This window comes from Prionailurus viverrinus, chromosome X, assembly GCF_022837055.1.
Source record: "Prionailurus viverrinus isolate Anna chromosome X, UM_Priviv_1.0, whole genome shotgun sequence".
In the NCBI taxonomy this organism is placed as follows: domain Eukaryota; kingdom Metazoa; phylum Chordata; class Mammalia; order Carnivora; family Felidae; genus Prionailurus; species Prionailurus viverrinus.
The window spans coordinates 11,880,934-11,898,828 of NC_062579.1; positions in this window are offsets into that span (position 1 = coordinate 11,880,934).

Sequence of the window (17,895 nt, forward strand, 5' to 3'; positions counted from 1 at the left end):
CCAACCGACTGAGCCACCCAGGTGCCCCAAAGCTGCAATACGTATTGCATGTGCCTACATAGGGGTACCAGTCCATCCCTCCCGATGGGACAGACGGCCAGAAGTTGAATTGCTGGTTAGTATAGTAATCGTCTTTCAAAACTGAGAGCTGTTGTTCTATTGTCTTCCCCAAATTCGGTGGCAATGCCATTTCCATCAGACGGGTTTGAAAATTCCCTTCTCCCTCAACTCTACCAGCATGAGATGTTATAGTTCTGGTTTGTGAATCTGATGGGTATGAAATGACATCTCATAAGTACTTTAATTTTTATTCTCTACTAGAGAATTTGAGCATCTTTTCATGGGTTTGGACACGCTGTTCTGTGGATTGCATGTTCATTTTTTTGCTCACTTTTTGAGCTTTTAATCTTAGCAGTTTGTAAAATATTTTTGTACAGTATAGAAGTTAACCCTTTGTCATTTGTGTTAGAAATGTTTGTCCACATCTTTCTGTCTGTTGACTTTGTCATATTATCTTTGCCATACAAAAGTTCTTATGCTTTAAATAGCAAATATACCATATGTGCTTTTTTCCTTTCATAATATGCATTTTTTATTTTCATAGGGGTATAGTTGACACGCAATGTTACATCAGTTTCAGTTGTACAGTGTGATTCACCAAAGTGTGTAGCCATCATGGATGCTGATACACGCCTGTGACTGTACCATTGACCGCATTCCCTCTGCTGTGCCTTTTATTCCCATGATTTACTCATTCCGTAACTGGAGGCCCGTATCTACTACTCCCCTTCGCCATTTTGCTCAACACTCTCCCCTCGCCCCTCTGGGAGCCATCAGCTTATTCTCTGTATTTATAGGTTTGATTCTGCTTTTTGTTTGTGTATTCATTGGCCTTCTTTTTAGATTCCACTTACGAGTGAAATCATATGATATTTGTCTTCCTCAGTCCGACTTATTTCTCTTAGCATAATACCCTCTAGGTCCAGCCATGTTGTCTCAGATGGCATGATCTCATCCCCCTTTATGGCTGTGTAATATGCCATTATATGTATGTATACAACCCCCCCCCCCCACACACACACACATCTTCCTTATCCATTTATCTGTCAAGGGACACTTAGGTTGCTTCTATATCTTGGCTATTGTAAACAATGCTGCGATCAACATGGGTGCGTATATCTTTTTGAAGTAATGTTTTGTTTTCTTTGGATAAATACCCAATAGTGGAATTCTTGGATCATATGGTATTTTTAATTTTTCAAGGAACCTCTATACTGTTTTCCACAGTGGCTGCACCAATTTGCATTCCCTCTAATAGTGCTCGAGGGTTCCTTTTTCTCCACCTCCTCACCAGCACTTGTTACTTCTTGTGTTTTTGATTCTAGCCATTCTGAACAGGTGTAAGGTGATCTTTCATTGAGGTGTTGATATGTATTTCCCTGATGATTAGTGATGTGGAACATCTTGTCATGTTTCTGTTGGCCAGCTGTATGTATTCTTTAAAAAAAAAATGTCTATTCAGGTCTTCTGCCCATTTTTTAATTGGATTTTTTGGGGTTTTTTTGGTGTTGAGTTGTACAAGGTCTATGTATTTTGGATATTAACCCCTTATCAGATATATTATTTGCAAACGTATTCTCCCATTCAGTAGGTTGTCTTTTTGTTATGTTGATGGTTTCTTTCACTGTGCAAAAGCTTTTTACTTTGATGTCCCAATAGTTTATTTTTGCTTTTGTTTCCCTTGCCTTGGGAGACCTATCTAGAAAGATGTTGCTATGGCCGCTGAGAAATTACTGCCTGTGCTCTCTTCTAGGATTTTTATGGTTTCAGATCTCACATTTAGGTCTTTAATCCATTCTGAGTTTATTTTTGTATATGGTATTAAAAGGTGGTCCAGTTTCACTCTTTTACAGGTAGCTGTTCACTTCTCTGAGCACCATTTGTTGAAGAGACTATGTTTCCCCCGTTGTATAATCTTGCCTCCTTTGTCATAGATTGGACAAAGGATTCGGCATGTAATTGAGTTTATTTCTGGGCTCTCTATTCCATCCCATTGATCTTTGTGTCTTGTTCTGTGCTGGTATCCTGCCAGTTTGATTACTAAACTTTGTAATGTATCTTGAAATCTGGAATTGTGATACGTCCAACTTTTTTCCTTCTTTCTCAAGATTGATTGCTCTGGCCATTTGGGGTCTTTTGTGGTTCCATGCAAATTTTGTGTTATTTGTTCTAGTTTTGTGAAAAACTGTTTGTATTTTGATAGAAATAGCATTGACTCTGTAGATTGGGTAATATGGACATTTTAACAATATTCTTCTAATCTATGAGCATGGAATATCTTCATGTGTCATTTTGAATTTCTTTCATTAGTGTTTTATAGTTTTTGGACTACGTGTCTTTTACCTCTTTGGTTAAGTTTATTCCTAGGTATTTTATTCCTTTTGGTGCAATTGTAAATTTCTTCTTCTTCTTTTTTTTTTTTTAGTGCTTATTTTTGAGAGAGAGAGAGAGACAGAACATGAGCGGGGAAGGGCAGAGAGAGAGAGAGGGAGACAGAGAATCTGAAGCAGGCTCCAGGTCTGAGCTGTCAGCACAAAGCCAGACGTGAGGCTTGAACCCACGAACCACAAGATCAGACCTGAGCGGAAGTCGGACGCTCAACTGACTGAGCCACCCAGGTGCCCCAGCAATTGTAAATTTCTTAATTTCTTTCTGCTACTTTGTTATTGGTATGTAGCAATGCTACACATTTGGGGGTATTAACTTTGTATTTTGAAACTTTACTGAATTCATTTATTATAGTAGTTTTTTGGTCCTGTCTTTAGGATTTTCTATGTATAGTATCATGTCATCTGCAAATAATGACAGTTTAATTTCTTAACCAATATGTATTCCTCTTCTTTTTCTTGTCTGATTGCTGTGGTTAGGACTTCCAGTACTATGTTGGATACAAGTGGTGAGAGTGGACATCCTTGTCTTGTTCCTGATCTTAGACAGACAAAACGCTCCCAGTGTTTTACAATTATGATGTTAGCTGTGGGTTTGTTAAATATGGCCTTTATTATGTTGAGGTGTGTTCCCTCTAACCCTGTTTTATTGAGAGTTTTTATCATGAACGAATGCTGACTTTTGTCAAATGCTTTTTCTGCATCTGTTGAGATGATCATATGATTGTTATCTTTCATTTTGTTGATATGTATCACGTTGATTAATTTGCAAATATTGAACCATCCTCCTATCCCTGGAATAAATCTCATTTGGTTGTGGCGCATTATCTTTTTAATGTATTGTTGTATGTGGTTTGCTAATATTTTGTTGAGGATTTTTTCATCTATGATCATCAGGGATATTGACCTGTAGTTTTGTTTTGTTTTCCTGTGTGTGTGTGTGTGTGTGTGTGTGTGTGTGTGTGTGGTCTTTGTCTAGTTTTGGTATCAAGGTAATGTTGGCCTTGTAGAATGTATTTGGAAACTTTTTCCTTCCCTTTTATTTTTTGGAATAGTTTGAGGACAATAGGTGTTGAGTTTCTTTAACTGTTCGGTAGAATTCACCTGTGAATCCATCTTTTTATTTTTGGGTAGTTTTTTGATTACCAACTCAATTTTGTTACTTATAATCTGTTCAGATTTTCTATTTCCTCCTGGTTCAGTTTTGGAAGATTATATGTTTCTAGGAATTTATCCATTTCTTTTTGATTGTCTAATTTGTTGGCATATAAGCTTTCATAGTATTCTCTTATAATTCTTTGTATTTCTGTGGTGTCAGTTGTTACTTCTCTCTTCTTTCTGATTTTATTTATCTGGGTCCTTTCTGTTTTTTCTTGATGAATCTGGGTAAGGCTTTGTCAATTTTGTTGAACTTTTCAAAAAACCAGATTTTGGCTTCATTGATTTTTTTTTTTTTTTCTATTTGATTTGGTTTTTTTTGTTGTTTTTGTTTTCTGTTTTTTTTTTTTGGTCTGTACGTCATTTACTATTGCTCTTTTTTGCATTATTTCCTTTATTTTACTCACCTTGGGCTTTATTATTCTTTTTCTAGTTCCTTAGGTACAAGGTTATTTATTTGAGCTTTTTGTTTCTTGACGTACGCCTGTATCTCTGTATATTTCCCTCTTAGAACTGCTTTCACTGTGTCCCAAAGATTTGGGGCTGTTGTGTTCTCAGTTGTTTCCATGTATTTTTTTTTTAAATTTCTTCTTCGATTGCTTCACTGACCCTTTGGTTGCTTGGTATCATGTTATTTAGTTTCCATGTGTTTGTGTTTTTTCCATTTTTTTATGTGTGCTTTATTTCTAGCTTCATACCATTGTGATTGGAAAAGATGCATGGTATGATTGCAATCTTCTTAAGTTTATTGAGACTTATTTTGTGGCCTAATATGTGATCTATCTGTAGAATGTTCCATGTGTACCTGAAAAGAATGTCTATTTTGTTGCTTTTGGATGGAATGTTCTGTATATATCTGTTAGGTCCATCTGGTCCAATGTGTCATTCAAAGACATAGTTTCCGTGATTTTCTGCCTGGATGATCTATCCATTGATGCAAATAGGGTGTTAAAGTCCCCTACTATTATTATATTACCATCAGTTTCTCTCTTTATGTCCATTAATATTTACCTTATGTATTTAGATGCTCTAGTGTTAAGTGCATAGATATTTGAAATTGTTATCTACTCTTATTGGATTTATCCTTTTATCGTTATGTAATGCCCTTCCTTGTCTCTTGTTACTATCTTTTTTTTTAAAGTCTATTGTGTCTGATATAAGTATTGCTACCCTAGCTTTCTTTTCCCACTCCATTTGCATGGTAAATGTTTTTCCATTCCTTCACTTTCAGTCTGTATGTGTCTTTTTTTAAATTAAAAAATGTTTTAATGTTTGTTTATTTCTGAAAGAGAGAGAGAGCACAAGCGGGAGAGGGGCACAGAGAGAGGGAGACACAGAATCCGAAGCAGGCTCTGGGTTCTGCGATGTCCGCACAGAGCCTGACATGGGACTCGAACCTACAAGCTCTTAGATCATGACCTGAGCTGAAGCCGGATGCTTAACTGACTGAGTCACCCAGATGCCCCCAGTCTTATGTGTCTTTAGGTCTGAGGTGACTTTGCTGTAGGCAGTATATAGATGCGTTTTGTTTTTTTATCCATTTCACCACCCTGTGTCTTTTGATTGGAGCATTTAGGTCATTTATATCTGAAGTAATTATTCATAGGCCTGTATTTACTGCCATTTTGTTATTTGTTTTCTGGTTGCTTTTGTAGTTCTTCTCTGTTCTTTGGTCTCTTGTTCTCTTTTTTGGGGGATTGATGAATTTCTTTAGTGCTATATTTGGCTTTCTTCTTATTTTTTGTGGTTCCTATATTACATGCTAAGTAAATAGTCTATATTAGTTTATTGTCATTTAAGTTCAAATACATTCTAAAAAAACCCAAAAACCAAAACACAGAAAAATTGTTCTCTTTCCCTTTCTTTTCCTTTTTACTCCCTCCTCTGTGTTTTATGTATATGTTGTCATATTTTATATCTTTTTATTCATAATTTTCTGATGTCTAATTGTGGACATTTATTTTCCACTTAAAGACGTCCCTTTAACATTTCTTGTAAGGGTGGTTTAGGGGTGATAAACGTATCTTTTGTTTGTCTAGGAGAACTGTATCTCTTCTTCAAATCTGAATGATAACTTTGTCAGGTGGAGTATTCTTGGTTGTAGGGTTTTTCCCTTTCAGCGCTTTGATTACATTGTGCCACTCCCTTCTGGCTTGCCAAGTTTCTGCTGAGAAATCAGCTGATAGCTTTATGGGGTTGTCACTTGAAGGTAACTTTTTGTGTTTCTCTTTCCGCTTTCAAAATTCTCTATCTTTAACCTTTGACATTTTAGTTATTGTGTGTGATGGTGTGGACCTCCTCAGGTTCATCTTGTTTGGAACTCTGGTGCTTCTTGGACTTGGATGTCCTTTTCTTTCCTAGGTTGGGGAGGTTTTCAGCTATTATTTCTTCAAATAAGTTTCCTACCCCTTTCTCTCTTCTCGGCCTCCTCCCCTTTCCCCCCTCCCCCCCATAATGCAAATGTTGGTCTGCTTGGTGTCTAAGAGATCCCTTATCCTCATTTTTAAAAATTCTTTTCTCTTTTGGCTGTTCAGCTTGGGCGCTTTCCGTTGCTCTGTCTTCCAGATTGCTGATATGTTCTTCTGCATCTGCTAATCTGTTGATTTCCTCTAGTGTTTTTACTTTTATCTCTGTTACTGTATTCTTCAACTCTGATTGGTTCTTTTTTATATTTTCTATCTCTTTATTGGCGATCTCACTGAATTCTTCCACTCTTCTCTCCAACCCAGTGAGCATCTTTATGACATGTAAATTCTTTATCAGGCATATTGCTTTTCTCTGTTTCATTTAGTTTTTCTGAGATTGTTTTTCTTGTTCTTTTCTTGAACATATTTTTCTGTCTCCCTGTTTTGCTTGACTTTCTGTGTTTGTTTCGATGGATTAGATGGAATGGCTACTTCTCCTAAACTTGAAGGAATGGTCTCGTGTTTGGTCATCTCCTATATCAACTGTGTGTGCTTGGTGGCTTTTGCTGGCCGGCTGGAGCTGTGGCTGGCATGGGCTGGGGGCACGGGGGTTCCGTGTAGCAGGTGCCCTGTCAGGACAGCTAAAACTGAAGTGGATGCATGCTGCAGTGTCCAAGGATCTATCCCCTGAGGGCACTCCAGCAGGATCGTTGAAGCTGAAATAGGCACAAGCCAGAGTGTGCCATGGTGCTCTGCAAGGGGTGCCTTGGTGGGGTGGCTGGAGCTGATGTGGTGTGTAGGGGAAGAGGTCCTTGAGCTCTCTGTGCAGAGATGGCCTACTGGGATAGCTGAAAGTAAAGTGGGTGCTAGCTGGGGAGAACCCAGGGCTCTACCCAGAGAGGGTACCTTGGCTAGATAGCTGACGCAGAAATGGATATAAACCAGGGTGTTCTTGGACTCCGCACAGAGGTTGCTCTGAAGGGATGGCTGGAACTGAGGTAAGACACAGGCTGGGAGGTCCTGGGGTGCTTTGCATAGGGGGCACCCTGGCAGGACAGCTAAAGCTGAAAGGGGCATGGGCGATGTGATCCCTGGGCTCTCCCTGTAAAATGTGCCCTGGTGGGACGGCTGAAGCTCACTGGGGCACAAGCCAGGGTGTCCCAGGGTGCTTTGTGCAGCGGATGCCCTCGCTAGGCACCTGTAGCCACGGCCAGTGCAGGTGAGCGGGTTCCAAGGCACTCTACACAGGGGGCGCCCTCGCGGTGTGGTCGAAACTGATGCAGGCACAGGCCTGGGGTTCCCGGGCACTCCATGCAGCTGGATCAGAAGCCGATGTCCGCTGAGATGTTCTGGTGTGCTCTACATCAGCGGTGCCCTAGCAAGCCATCTGAAGCCAAAGGGGTGTGGGCCTGGGGTATTCTGGGGTACTTTGCACCTGTGTCACGTTGGTGTGAGGGCTGGGCCCGTAGTGAGTGCTAACCAGTGCTATCCCAGTGTGCACTGTCCCGTGGTCACCTTGGTGGGGCAGCTGGAGCTGGTGTGAGCTAGAGGCCCAGGGTTTGCTGAAGTGCCAGGCCAGTTAGCGGGCCCAGATTGTACATCGGTCTGTGCTTTCAAGGTAGAAGGGGAGTATAAACTACGTCCGTTAGCCCTTCCCACCCAGAGTGAGTTCCAGTAGAGCTCCCCCACCACTGGGTGGAGCTCTAGGGCAGACACGTTTATTATGCTCGTTGCCTTTTCTCTCTTTTTTGAGAGCACGCGTGCGCGAGCTTGAGCGCGCAAGCGCCCACCTGTAGGTGAGCAGGGGAGGGGCAGAGGGAGAGGGAGAGAGAAAAGTCTTAAGCAGGCTCCATGCTCAGCACGGAGCCTCACGTGGGGCTCCGTCGCTTGACCGTGAGATCATGACCTGAGCTGAAACCGAGAGTTGGACACTTAACTGACTAAGCCACCCAGGTGCCCCTCTAGATGCTCTTTTAAATTGTGGCTCTTTAGAAAAAGAAAACAATAATTACGCAATTAAAAAGAAAGAAAAAAACAGAGCCAAACCAGAATAAGACAAAAAACTCCCATGGCTTATTTTCTATGCCCCAGCGCTCCCGGGGCTGGTGTGGGCTTGCAAACCCTGTGTGTTTGTTTTTATAAATTCTGTAACTGCAAAAGGTCTTGTTCTCTCTGGATGACTTAGTTACTCTCTTGGATTTTCTTGCAAGATTTTTATTTTCTTGCCTTTAAGTCCTTAGGTCCAGGACTTTGTTTTACATACTATAATCTATTGTTTATGTGTATGTTCTTTCATACGGATACCCTGTTGTTTGTTGAATAGTTCATGCTTTGCTACTGAATTGAACCACCAAACTTGTCATATCCTACCTATTTCCCTGTCAAATCCTACCTATTTCTCAAATATCCCAATATTCTAGATTTTCTAGATGTTTCCATTAATTTTTGTTTCTGTTATACTAATGTTAAATTGATTTTTGTGCTTTATAGAATTCCCTCGTTTGTGTTAAGGCCCCTTCACTGTTCCTTTCGTCCTTCTTAGCTATTCTCAGACATTCATTTCTCTATCTGAACTTTAAGATAACTTTGTAGAATTCTAAGAAAAGTCCTGTTAAGATTCTAATTGAAATTGAATGCAACTTATATATTACATTTGGGAAATTTAACATTTTTCATTATTAAGTATTCCTATCTAAGAACAATTCTAACCTCCCATTGGTTCATAAGTTGTTTTCTGTCTTTTAATAGGGTATTATCGGTGTTCACTTATGGGTCTTATGTCTCTCATACAAATTTTATTCCTGAATATTTTATACTTTTTTGCCACTGTTACAAATGAAAAACTTATCCCCATTTGCATTTCTAGATAATTATTATTAGAGTAAAAAAAGCTGCTTGTTATTATAATATGTTTGGTTTCTAACCTCGTTACCAAATATTGTTAATAATTTTAAGTGTTTTAATAGGGTCTCTTGTGTTAACAGCAAACAAAACTAATTTATCTTTTCTCTTAGCGTTACTAGACATAGCAAAAAAGATATAGAATGCCCAGTTAAATATGAATTTCAGATAAACTACGAAGAATTTTTTAGGATAAATATGTCCCATGCAATATTTGGGGTATACTTACCCTAAAAAATGATTTACTGCTCGGGGTGCCTGGGTGGCTCCGTCGGTGAAGCATCTGACTCCTGATCTCGGCTCAGGTCATGATCTTGCAGTTCGTGACTTCAAGCCCCACATTGGGCTCCGTGCTGACAGTGTGGAGTCTGCTTGGGATTCTTTTTCTCTGCCCAAATAAATAAATAAACTTCAAAAAATTATTCATTGTTCATTAGAAATTCTGCATTTTATCTGGCAACTCCACTTCTTTCCCAATGATTATACCCACTCTTTTATTTATTTTTATTTATTTAAACATTTTTTAATGTTGATTTTTGAGAGAGGGAGAGAGAGAGAGAGACAGAGTATGTGCAGGGGAGGGGCACAGAGAGAGGGAGACACAGAATGTGAAGCAGGCTCCAGGCTCTGAGCTGTCAGCGTAGAGCCTGACATGGGGCTCGAACTCACAAGCCGTGAGATCAATCAGCCCCAACTCACAAGCTGCAGTCAGGTGCTTAACTGACTGAGCCACCCAGGCACCCCTGTGGTTTTCTTCTTAACATATTTAGTAAAATTTTCTTAGTGGTCAGGTACCTGATCTATTTCTATAAATATTTCATGGATAACGTCTGTATTTTTCACTTGAGGTCAGGCTGTCTGTGTTTGTTACCCTAAGTTATTAGTTGTATCAATCATTTCATCTATGTTCCTACTGACTTTTTGCTTATTAGATATATCCAATTCTGAAAGAAGTGAATTAAAACATCTCTCCAACACTGTGTTTTTATTATATCCTATTTGCATTTCTAAAGGGTTTTTTTTTTGCCTTATGGTTTTGGCATCTGTTATTGAATGCACATAAATTTATAAATGTTTTGTTGCTTAAATGTATATTTTTGTTGTATACAGTGTCCTTTTTGATCTTATTTAGTGTTTTCAGCATTAATTTTTTCTTTACATCTGTTTTTCCTTTCCTCTTATTAGCATTTTTCTTATATCTTTTTGGCATTTTATTTTCTGTCTTTCTTTGTCACTTTGTTTTTCTTCTAAGCAGCATATACCTGGATTTTTATTTTTAGCTCCGAAAGGCTGTGTCTTTTATTGGGTAAATTCTGTTTAGCCAATTTTGGTGAATTGACTAATATGCTTGATTTTACTTATCTTACTCTACTTATTAAGCTGTTGTTTGGGGTTTTGTCCATTTTTTCTAGTTTGGTTAAGCTGACATTCATTCTAGTTCCCCCCGCATTAATAGCGACTATAGAGTTTTAATGGAACTTCTAGGTGTATAGTTTTCTTATATTTGTGTGTTTTTGTACGGTTTTCATGAGAATTTTTTTTAAGTTTATTTGAAAGAGAGAGAGCATGAGCCAGGGAGGGGCAGAGAGAGAGAGGGAGAGAGAATCCCAAGCGGCCTCCATGCTCGATCTCATGAACCATGAAATCATGATCTAAGCCAAAATCAAGAGTTGGATTCTTAACTGACTGAGCCACCCAGGCGCCCCTCACACGAGAGTTTTAAGTGACAAAGTGGCAGAGATAATTCATGGAACTGAAAGTCAAGCCAATGTCCTTGTAACTCTAATCCCAGTGATCTTTCCACGATAGCAGGGATTCAGAGCAAAGCCAAGCATTTCTAACTAAATGAACTGGGCTCATGTTTAGATCAGCTTCAGGTCAGAGTCTGTCGCTCTCTCCTGGGGCACATCGGTGATGGTCTCTAGTGAGCCAGACTTGTGAATCTCTGGTAAGAAGGGTGGATCCTCACTGTCACATGGCTTCGTGGGCCTGGTGTGGCCAGAATCGAAGGCCCGTTAGCTGTTGTTCTTCAAGAGGCCCTGTGGGAGGAGCCTGGACTTCCTGCCCTTTCAGGAATGTCTCTTTACGAGTTACGCCTTGTAATTCTGAGCATCTCAGGGCAGGGACAAATGTTCGGGTTCTGTCTCCAGAGGCTCAGGTAGATGGCATTCTGAGGGCCCCTATGGCTTTTAGGGCTGTCCCCGAGGGAGGAAGGCTTTGAATCGCCGGCGTGGATCGTCTCTGCCTTGAGCACAGGCTGGAGGCCCTATTTCCGGCGTTGAGGTCCCTTCCTGTCCTACACTGCTGCCTTCTTGGGTCTTTGCCCAACCATTGTCCTGGGGAGGGGGGGACTGCCATGGTGGGATCAGAGCCCGTGGCTCCCCTCCTGGGGTCCGTGGGCCTCCTGAGAAGGCAGTCATTGTAACAGGAGTCCACAGGATGTCATTTCATAAAGCTCTCCAGAGACTGTTCTTGGCGCTTCAAAATCTTGGGCCAACAAAAACGTCACATTTCTTTGCTTTTGGCAGGAATCCCAGCTCCTCAGCTTGGGAGCGCCATTTATCCTTGCTGCACAGAAACTTCATTTGGCCATTGTGTTGGCCTCCAATTAATAAATTACAGGAGAACAAATTAATTTACTGATCACTTGCAGCTTGGTAGATAAAATCCTTCAAAGCAGAGGGAACATGGGGTAATAATAAAAAACATCCCTGTTGGGAAAAAAGTTGGGGATTCCTGAGGCCACTGAGAGCTCCCACAGAATCTGAGGTAGGGGCAGAGTCAACACCCCCGACCCCCATTAGTCTCCTGGGGCCGGTGTGAGGATCCCGGGGAGATGACTGCGTCGGAAGTTGCTGCGGCCTGACGTGTGTGATGAGGGTGGTTGTGTCTGGTCGCAGGGGGCCCCCGCTGACCAAGCCTGGGGTGGTTCGAAGGGGCGGGCGGTCCCCCAACACCACCCTGCCCTGCCAGTCCCCTCTCCGAGAACGTCTGAGCGGCAGGGGCCCCCGGGAGCACACGTGAGAGCCTCGGATGGCGGATGGCGTGTGAGACGACAGTGCTGTTCCCGCCCGGTTGCTGAGGCGAGGGGGACGCGCTTGTGTTTCCTCACCCTCGACGAAAGTGCCTGGGACACGATGCGTTCCCACAGCCTGCGAACGCTGCCTCCGCCACGTCCCCCGGGTGCGGCTGCCCGCACAGCTGCGGCCCTGTTCCCTCGGTGACGTCACCGAAGGTCTGAGGACCGTGGTGGTGGCAGCGGGAGTGAAAGCTCGCCCGCTTCACGGATCCTCTAGGCCAAGGTCCCGTGTGAGTGTTTTGCGCGTGTTAACGCATTCACCTTCACTGCCACCCCGGGAGGTAAAGGCTGTTATCATCACTTCTATTTTGCGGACAGAGACCAAGCCACCGGCCCCAGGTCGTGCCTCTGGCACACCCCCGGGGGGGTGGGGGCGGGGGATGCGAGCCTGCTGCCAGGCCCGGGGTTGGGAGGGGGGGTGGCGGGGATGGTTCTGAGCTCACTGGGCTGTGCTGTTTGGTAACTGTCCTGGATCCGAGTTAAGCAAAAACTGCACGGGGATCTGGAAACTCCATTTTCTTTTATTTAAACAACAACAACAACAACAACAACCTTTTTTTAATGTTTGTTTTATTTTTGAGAGAGAGAGAGCATGAGTCAGGGAGGGGCAGAGAGAGAGGGAGACGCAGAACCCGAAGCGGGCTCCAGGCTCCGAGCTGTCAGCACACAGCCCCACGCGGGGCTTGAACCCACGAACCACAAGAGATCATGACCTGAGCCGAACCCGACACTTAGCCGACTGAGCCACCCAGGCGCCCCAGGAAACTCCCTTTTAACTTGGAGCTTCGACCTCTTCGCTCTCCCCAAATTTTACTTCAAAACCAAACCAAACCCCACCCAGCCCCGGAGACACGAGCAGTGCTTGAAATGGCTGGATTCCCCCTCCTTTCCTTTCCCCGGGCACCCGGAGGCATCAGCCCCAGGAGCTGGGGTGCCGGCCAGACCCTGCTCCTGCCCCTCTCTCCCCGCCCGCTCCTCACCCCCCCAGCCCGCCCCGCGCTAGGCTTTGTCCTCCACGAGGGAGAATGAAGGCAGGGGAGAGGGCGCAGGATCTTGAAGCGATGCACAAAGACCCCGAACGAAGGAGATATAAATGGAAACTCTGAGGCTGTGTGATTCACTCACCATCATGACTCATGCTCTGCTAAGGGTTCCGTGAACAATATGTTCGCAGTCTGATTTAATTATAGCCCCGATTCACTGCTGCCTCGGTGAGCTTCCGAGCGCACCCTATGCCTCACTACGCTGCCATGCGGGCCGAGCTGCGATGCCTCCCTGGGGGACGGGGGAGGGGGCCCTGGAAGCGGTTTGCTGCCGCGGGTCACATCACACGCGGTGGGACAGCTCTGGGGGGGGGGGACCTGGGCAGGGAGGGCGGCCGCCCCAAACGAGCCGACCAAGCTTTGTGGTGGGTGTCAAGCCCACTGGGGTGTCTGCCTCTTGGGCTTCCCCTCCGTGCGGAGGCTGGAGCTGGTGTGTGGGTGCAGGTGACGGACCGAGGGAGGGAGAGGATGGCGGGAAGCCCAAGGCCGCTGCCAAGCGCGGGGGGCCATGCCTTCCCCGCTCCTGCCACCGCTTTTGAGTTTCCGCACCCGAAGGGGATTGGCTCGCACACGGAAAGCTGCGCCCACAGTTACAGCCCCGATCTAACTAGCAGTCGGGTCCCCCGCCCCGCCCCCAAGCAAGAAGGCCCTCGGGTGCATTTCAGTGGAAAGGGAGGGTCCTTGCGCGGGGTACCGGGTATTGTGCATAATTAACACCAGCTCAGCTGGCGTCTGCGTGCGGGGGGTGGGGGGGGGGGTGGGGGATGGGAAGGAGGGCGACGACCCCGCCGGCTTCAGGGCTGCCCGATAAAATACAGGGCACCCAGTTACCTTCGAATTCCAGATGCTGCATCATTTTGCAGCCTCAGCATGTCGCAAATATTAACTGGGACATGCTTGCGCTCAAAATGTATTGGTTGTTTACCAGAAATGCTAATTTAACTGGGCATCCTGTGGTTTTTCATTTGCTAACTGTGGCGACCGTCCAAGGCCTTTCAACTCCCACAGTTTCTGCCTCTCTGCCACCAAGGCGTTGTGGAACTCCGTGGACGAATGACTTGAGCATTTGGAGCCTCTGTGGCTTGTCCTGCAAAAATGACGGTCACGCAGCGCAGCCCGGAACCGCGGCACAGACGAGAGGGTGCGCAAGGTGGGCCTCCCACAGGAAGCCTCGCGGGCTGCAGCGGCCACCGTTGGTGGCCACCCACGTCCCCTTCGTGGCCAATGCGCCGACTCTCCAGCTTCTGGGACTGCTGGGTACTGACCACTCGGCTGCACCCTCTCCCCCTAAGTTGCCCAAGGCTGAGGGGAGGCACCCACCTAGAAGGTCGTGATCCCCGCACACCCCCAACGCACAACCTGCCCTAGCCAGCGGCTGGCTGACCAGGCACCAGCACCTGGTTCCAGCCCCCTCCCTTCAAGGCAGGACATGCTGTGTCTCACCGCTGACACTCAGGGCTCCCCAGGGGTCAAGCTAAAGCTAGTCTTCTGTCCATGCACGTCCTTTCTCAGCAAACGACTCTGTTCTGGTTTTCTTCTTCTCTCACTTGCTTATAGTAGGTCTCCTCTAAGAACAAGCCCTCAATATATCACTCACACAACAATCTTCTACCAAGGGCCCCAGAAACAGGCACACCGGATAGCCGTGTTCTCGTCAGCCTTTGCGCTGTCAGTGTCAGAGCCCAGGGATGGCTCAGGCCCTGGGGCTGGGGGCAGGTTGGCGGCACGCGGTCCGTGGGGTAGGGCACAGTGCTGGGCCGCAGGGAAGGGACTTGTCTCCTTGGGGAAGTCGGGAAATGGAGACGTGGGCCTCAGGCTTGGAGCCCTCTCTGCAGAGCCGGCCGGAGCGCCTGGGGTGGGCGGCTGAGGCCTCTCTGCCTCCTCTCGGGGAGCCTGGCTGCGGAGGCCGCCGGCCCCGGGGAGGCCCGGCCTCGGCCGGGCAGCGGTGGGGGAAATCGTGGGACCCGATTAAATTCAGAGGAGCGGCACGACCCGAAGGGCTCAGCGGGGTGCCGCATGAAGTCCCGTCTCCCGTCCCACCCGTGGGCTCTTGCGCGCTATGCCACGTTGCTTTAAAAAGAAGCCGTGGGCAGGATGAATCCTCGGGAGAAGGTGTACCGTTTTAAAGAGCAAGGCCTGGCTTTGAAGCGGGGCTCTGCCGCTTGTGCGCGGGCTCCGGGGTCTGGAGCTTTGGGGCCTCGCCGGGCCTCAGGTTCCTTCCTACGGAAATGAGGATGCCTCCCCTCAGACGTGAGGCGCCTGTCACTGCTTTTCTGTCTCAGAGGTCACTTTTTTTTTTTAATATGAAATTTATTGTCAAATGGGTTTCCGTACAACACCCAGTGCTCCTCCCAACAGGTGCCCTCACGCGAATTTTGAAAGGGGAGAACATCATGGGGCACGAGAGGGCCCCTTGATGAGGAAGTGTTAATTTTGACCTTCGGGTTCTAGCTCCTTGCTGCCTCCACAACAGTCGGGAATTTTCATGGCCACGGGGAGCGGGTGCGGCTTCGGGAGTGTCAGGGAAGGTGGCCGGGCTTAAGTGGCCGCTGGGAGATTTGGAATTCTGCACGGACATTTGGGGGAGCTGGAGTTTTGGGGTTTGTGACCCCTGGAGCACTTTCTGAGGAAAACGGATCCTCTGAGCGGGCGAGCGGCACGGAGCACAGAGGCTGGTGTCTCAGGAGGTGCCTGGCGTCCCTGGAAGGGAGAGGAGGCCGCAGTCCTCGAGAACCGCCCCCCGGGGGGCTCATGCCTCTCTCGGCGCCTCCCAGGGAGTTGGCCTCCTCGCTCTGCTGGGGTCCGTGTGGGAGGAAACAACCTATGGGTCCTCGGTGAGACGTCAGCAAGAGGGCCGGTGCCTGTGGGCCTGGAAGAAGGCCCCCCCTTGGCGGGCCTCCGGACCTCAACGGCCCCCGGCTTCCTGACCCAGGGCCTGCATGTCTCCTGGGGTTGGGAGCTATTGGCCTGGCCATCCCGGCAGGTGCGTGTAGCTTTTCTCATTCCGTAGTATGGACGCGGTGGCCACTTCGTGCTCAATCAATAACCCGCTGTGGCTGCTTCCCACGAGCACAGGCCCTTTTGCATTCAGAAAAGCCAGGCGGTGCCCTTCACGGGCCAGCTGTCTGTTGGCACCCTGGATGAGTCGGAATGAGCAGATACCTGGCTCCCAATTTCAAAATGTCGGTGACCTCTCCAAATAGTGACCGTGGAGGGGCTTATCACCGAGTGATGGGACAGTGATTCCGCTGGGAAACATGCCGTGATCTGCATTAGGCCCTGGGTGCACGGCTCCTCTCCCCACTAGAGGGGCCACACCAAGCTGGGACACCGGTTGGCCTTGACCTGGGTCTCAGTTCCAGTCAGCAGCCAGGGCCACATCCATCCTTCCAGCTGCTCAAGGGAAACACCTTGTGGCCACCCCGCCCTGTTCCCCCCACTGCCCAACTGGTCTGTCAGCAAGTCTTCTTGGCTGTATCTTCCATATGCCTCCAGAATGTGACCCTTCTCACCAGGTCGTCGGCCACCACCCTGAGTCAAGCTCCCATCATCTGTACCCCGGATGACTGCATTCCCCTCCGACTGGGTCTCCCTGCTCCTCTCACCCACGCCCGGGTGGCCCTCTTTAAAATCTAAGTTATCTTGGGTCATAGCTCTGCACAGAACTCCACGATGGTTTCTGGTTTCAAAGTCCGAGTCCTTCCAATGGCCTCCAAGGCCCCATGTGATCTGCCCTCATGGGCCCTGTGGCCTCATGGCCACTGCCTCACTCTCTCTCTCCCTCCGCTTGGTCACAACAGACCACCGTGGGTCACTCAGCTCGCAGGGCACGTGCCCCTGCCTTCAGGCCCTCGCTCTAGCCATCTTCCTGGCTTGGGATGCTCTCCCGAGTCACCATGCTGTCCCACAACCCTTTCACAAATCGGCTCGAACCTTTTCCCGAGGACACCTAGCCTCGGCACCCTTTTTGCCACCGCGGCCGGACTCCCATACTCTGACCTTTCTTCTCCCTGTGGCTCAGAGCAGGCCTCCTTGTCTAACATACTTTATAACAGACTTATTTTTTGCGGTTATCGTTTATGGTCAGTCTCTGCTAGAAGTTAGGTTCCCGGAGGGGAGGAGCCGCCATCTTGTTCGCTGATGCGTCCCGTGTCCAGGTCAGCACCTGGCATGTGGTGGGGGCTCACTAAATACGTGTCAAGTCGAAGGACCGAGGAAACCGGGGCCTGAAGTGGTTAAGTAACCTGCCCAGGTCACCCAGCTCCCTGGGGTCAGAGCGGGGATTGAAGCCCAGACTCTCACCCCAGAATCCAGACTCTTAACCCTTGGACTCTACCGCCCACCCAGTGACACGCTGCATCCTTGCAATCCTCTCTGCCCCTCCTGCCGGGGTCTCAGCAGGCTGGGCCTGTGCCCTGCAGCCTCTTCTCTTTCCTCCCGGGCTGATGTTTGGATTCTCCCTGGGGCACGTGCTCCCGCCTCTGGATCCCTTTGAGGAAGTAGACTGGGCTGTCCCTACCGGGTACCGACTGTCCCCTCGATGCCTGACATCCCTCAGAGGGGCAGGAGGCGGGCCTCCACAGTGACCTCTGAACCCTGGCCTGGCCTAGCTGGTGGCCAACAGCTATTAGAGTGGCTCTCGATGGGAGAGACACCCCCATGCTTTTCTGCCGCTGGCTGTGGCCTGTCCCCTGGTCCTTTCACCCTCGGGCCAGTCCTCGGAAATCCTCCTCTCAGGCAGTTAGTTTTGTACCAGGCAGATACAACGGGTCCTGAGCTGCAGCTGCCTCCGGTAAGACCGGAGAGCTGGCCTGAGCGGCCCCTGAGTTCCACCAGCTCCACATGGCATGAGAGGCGTCGCC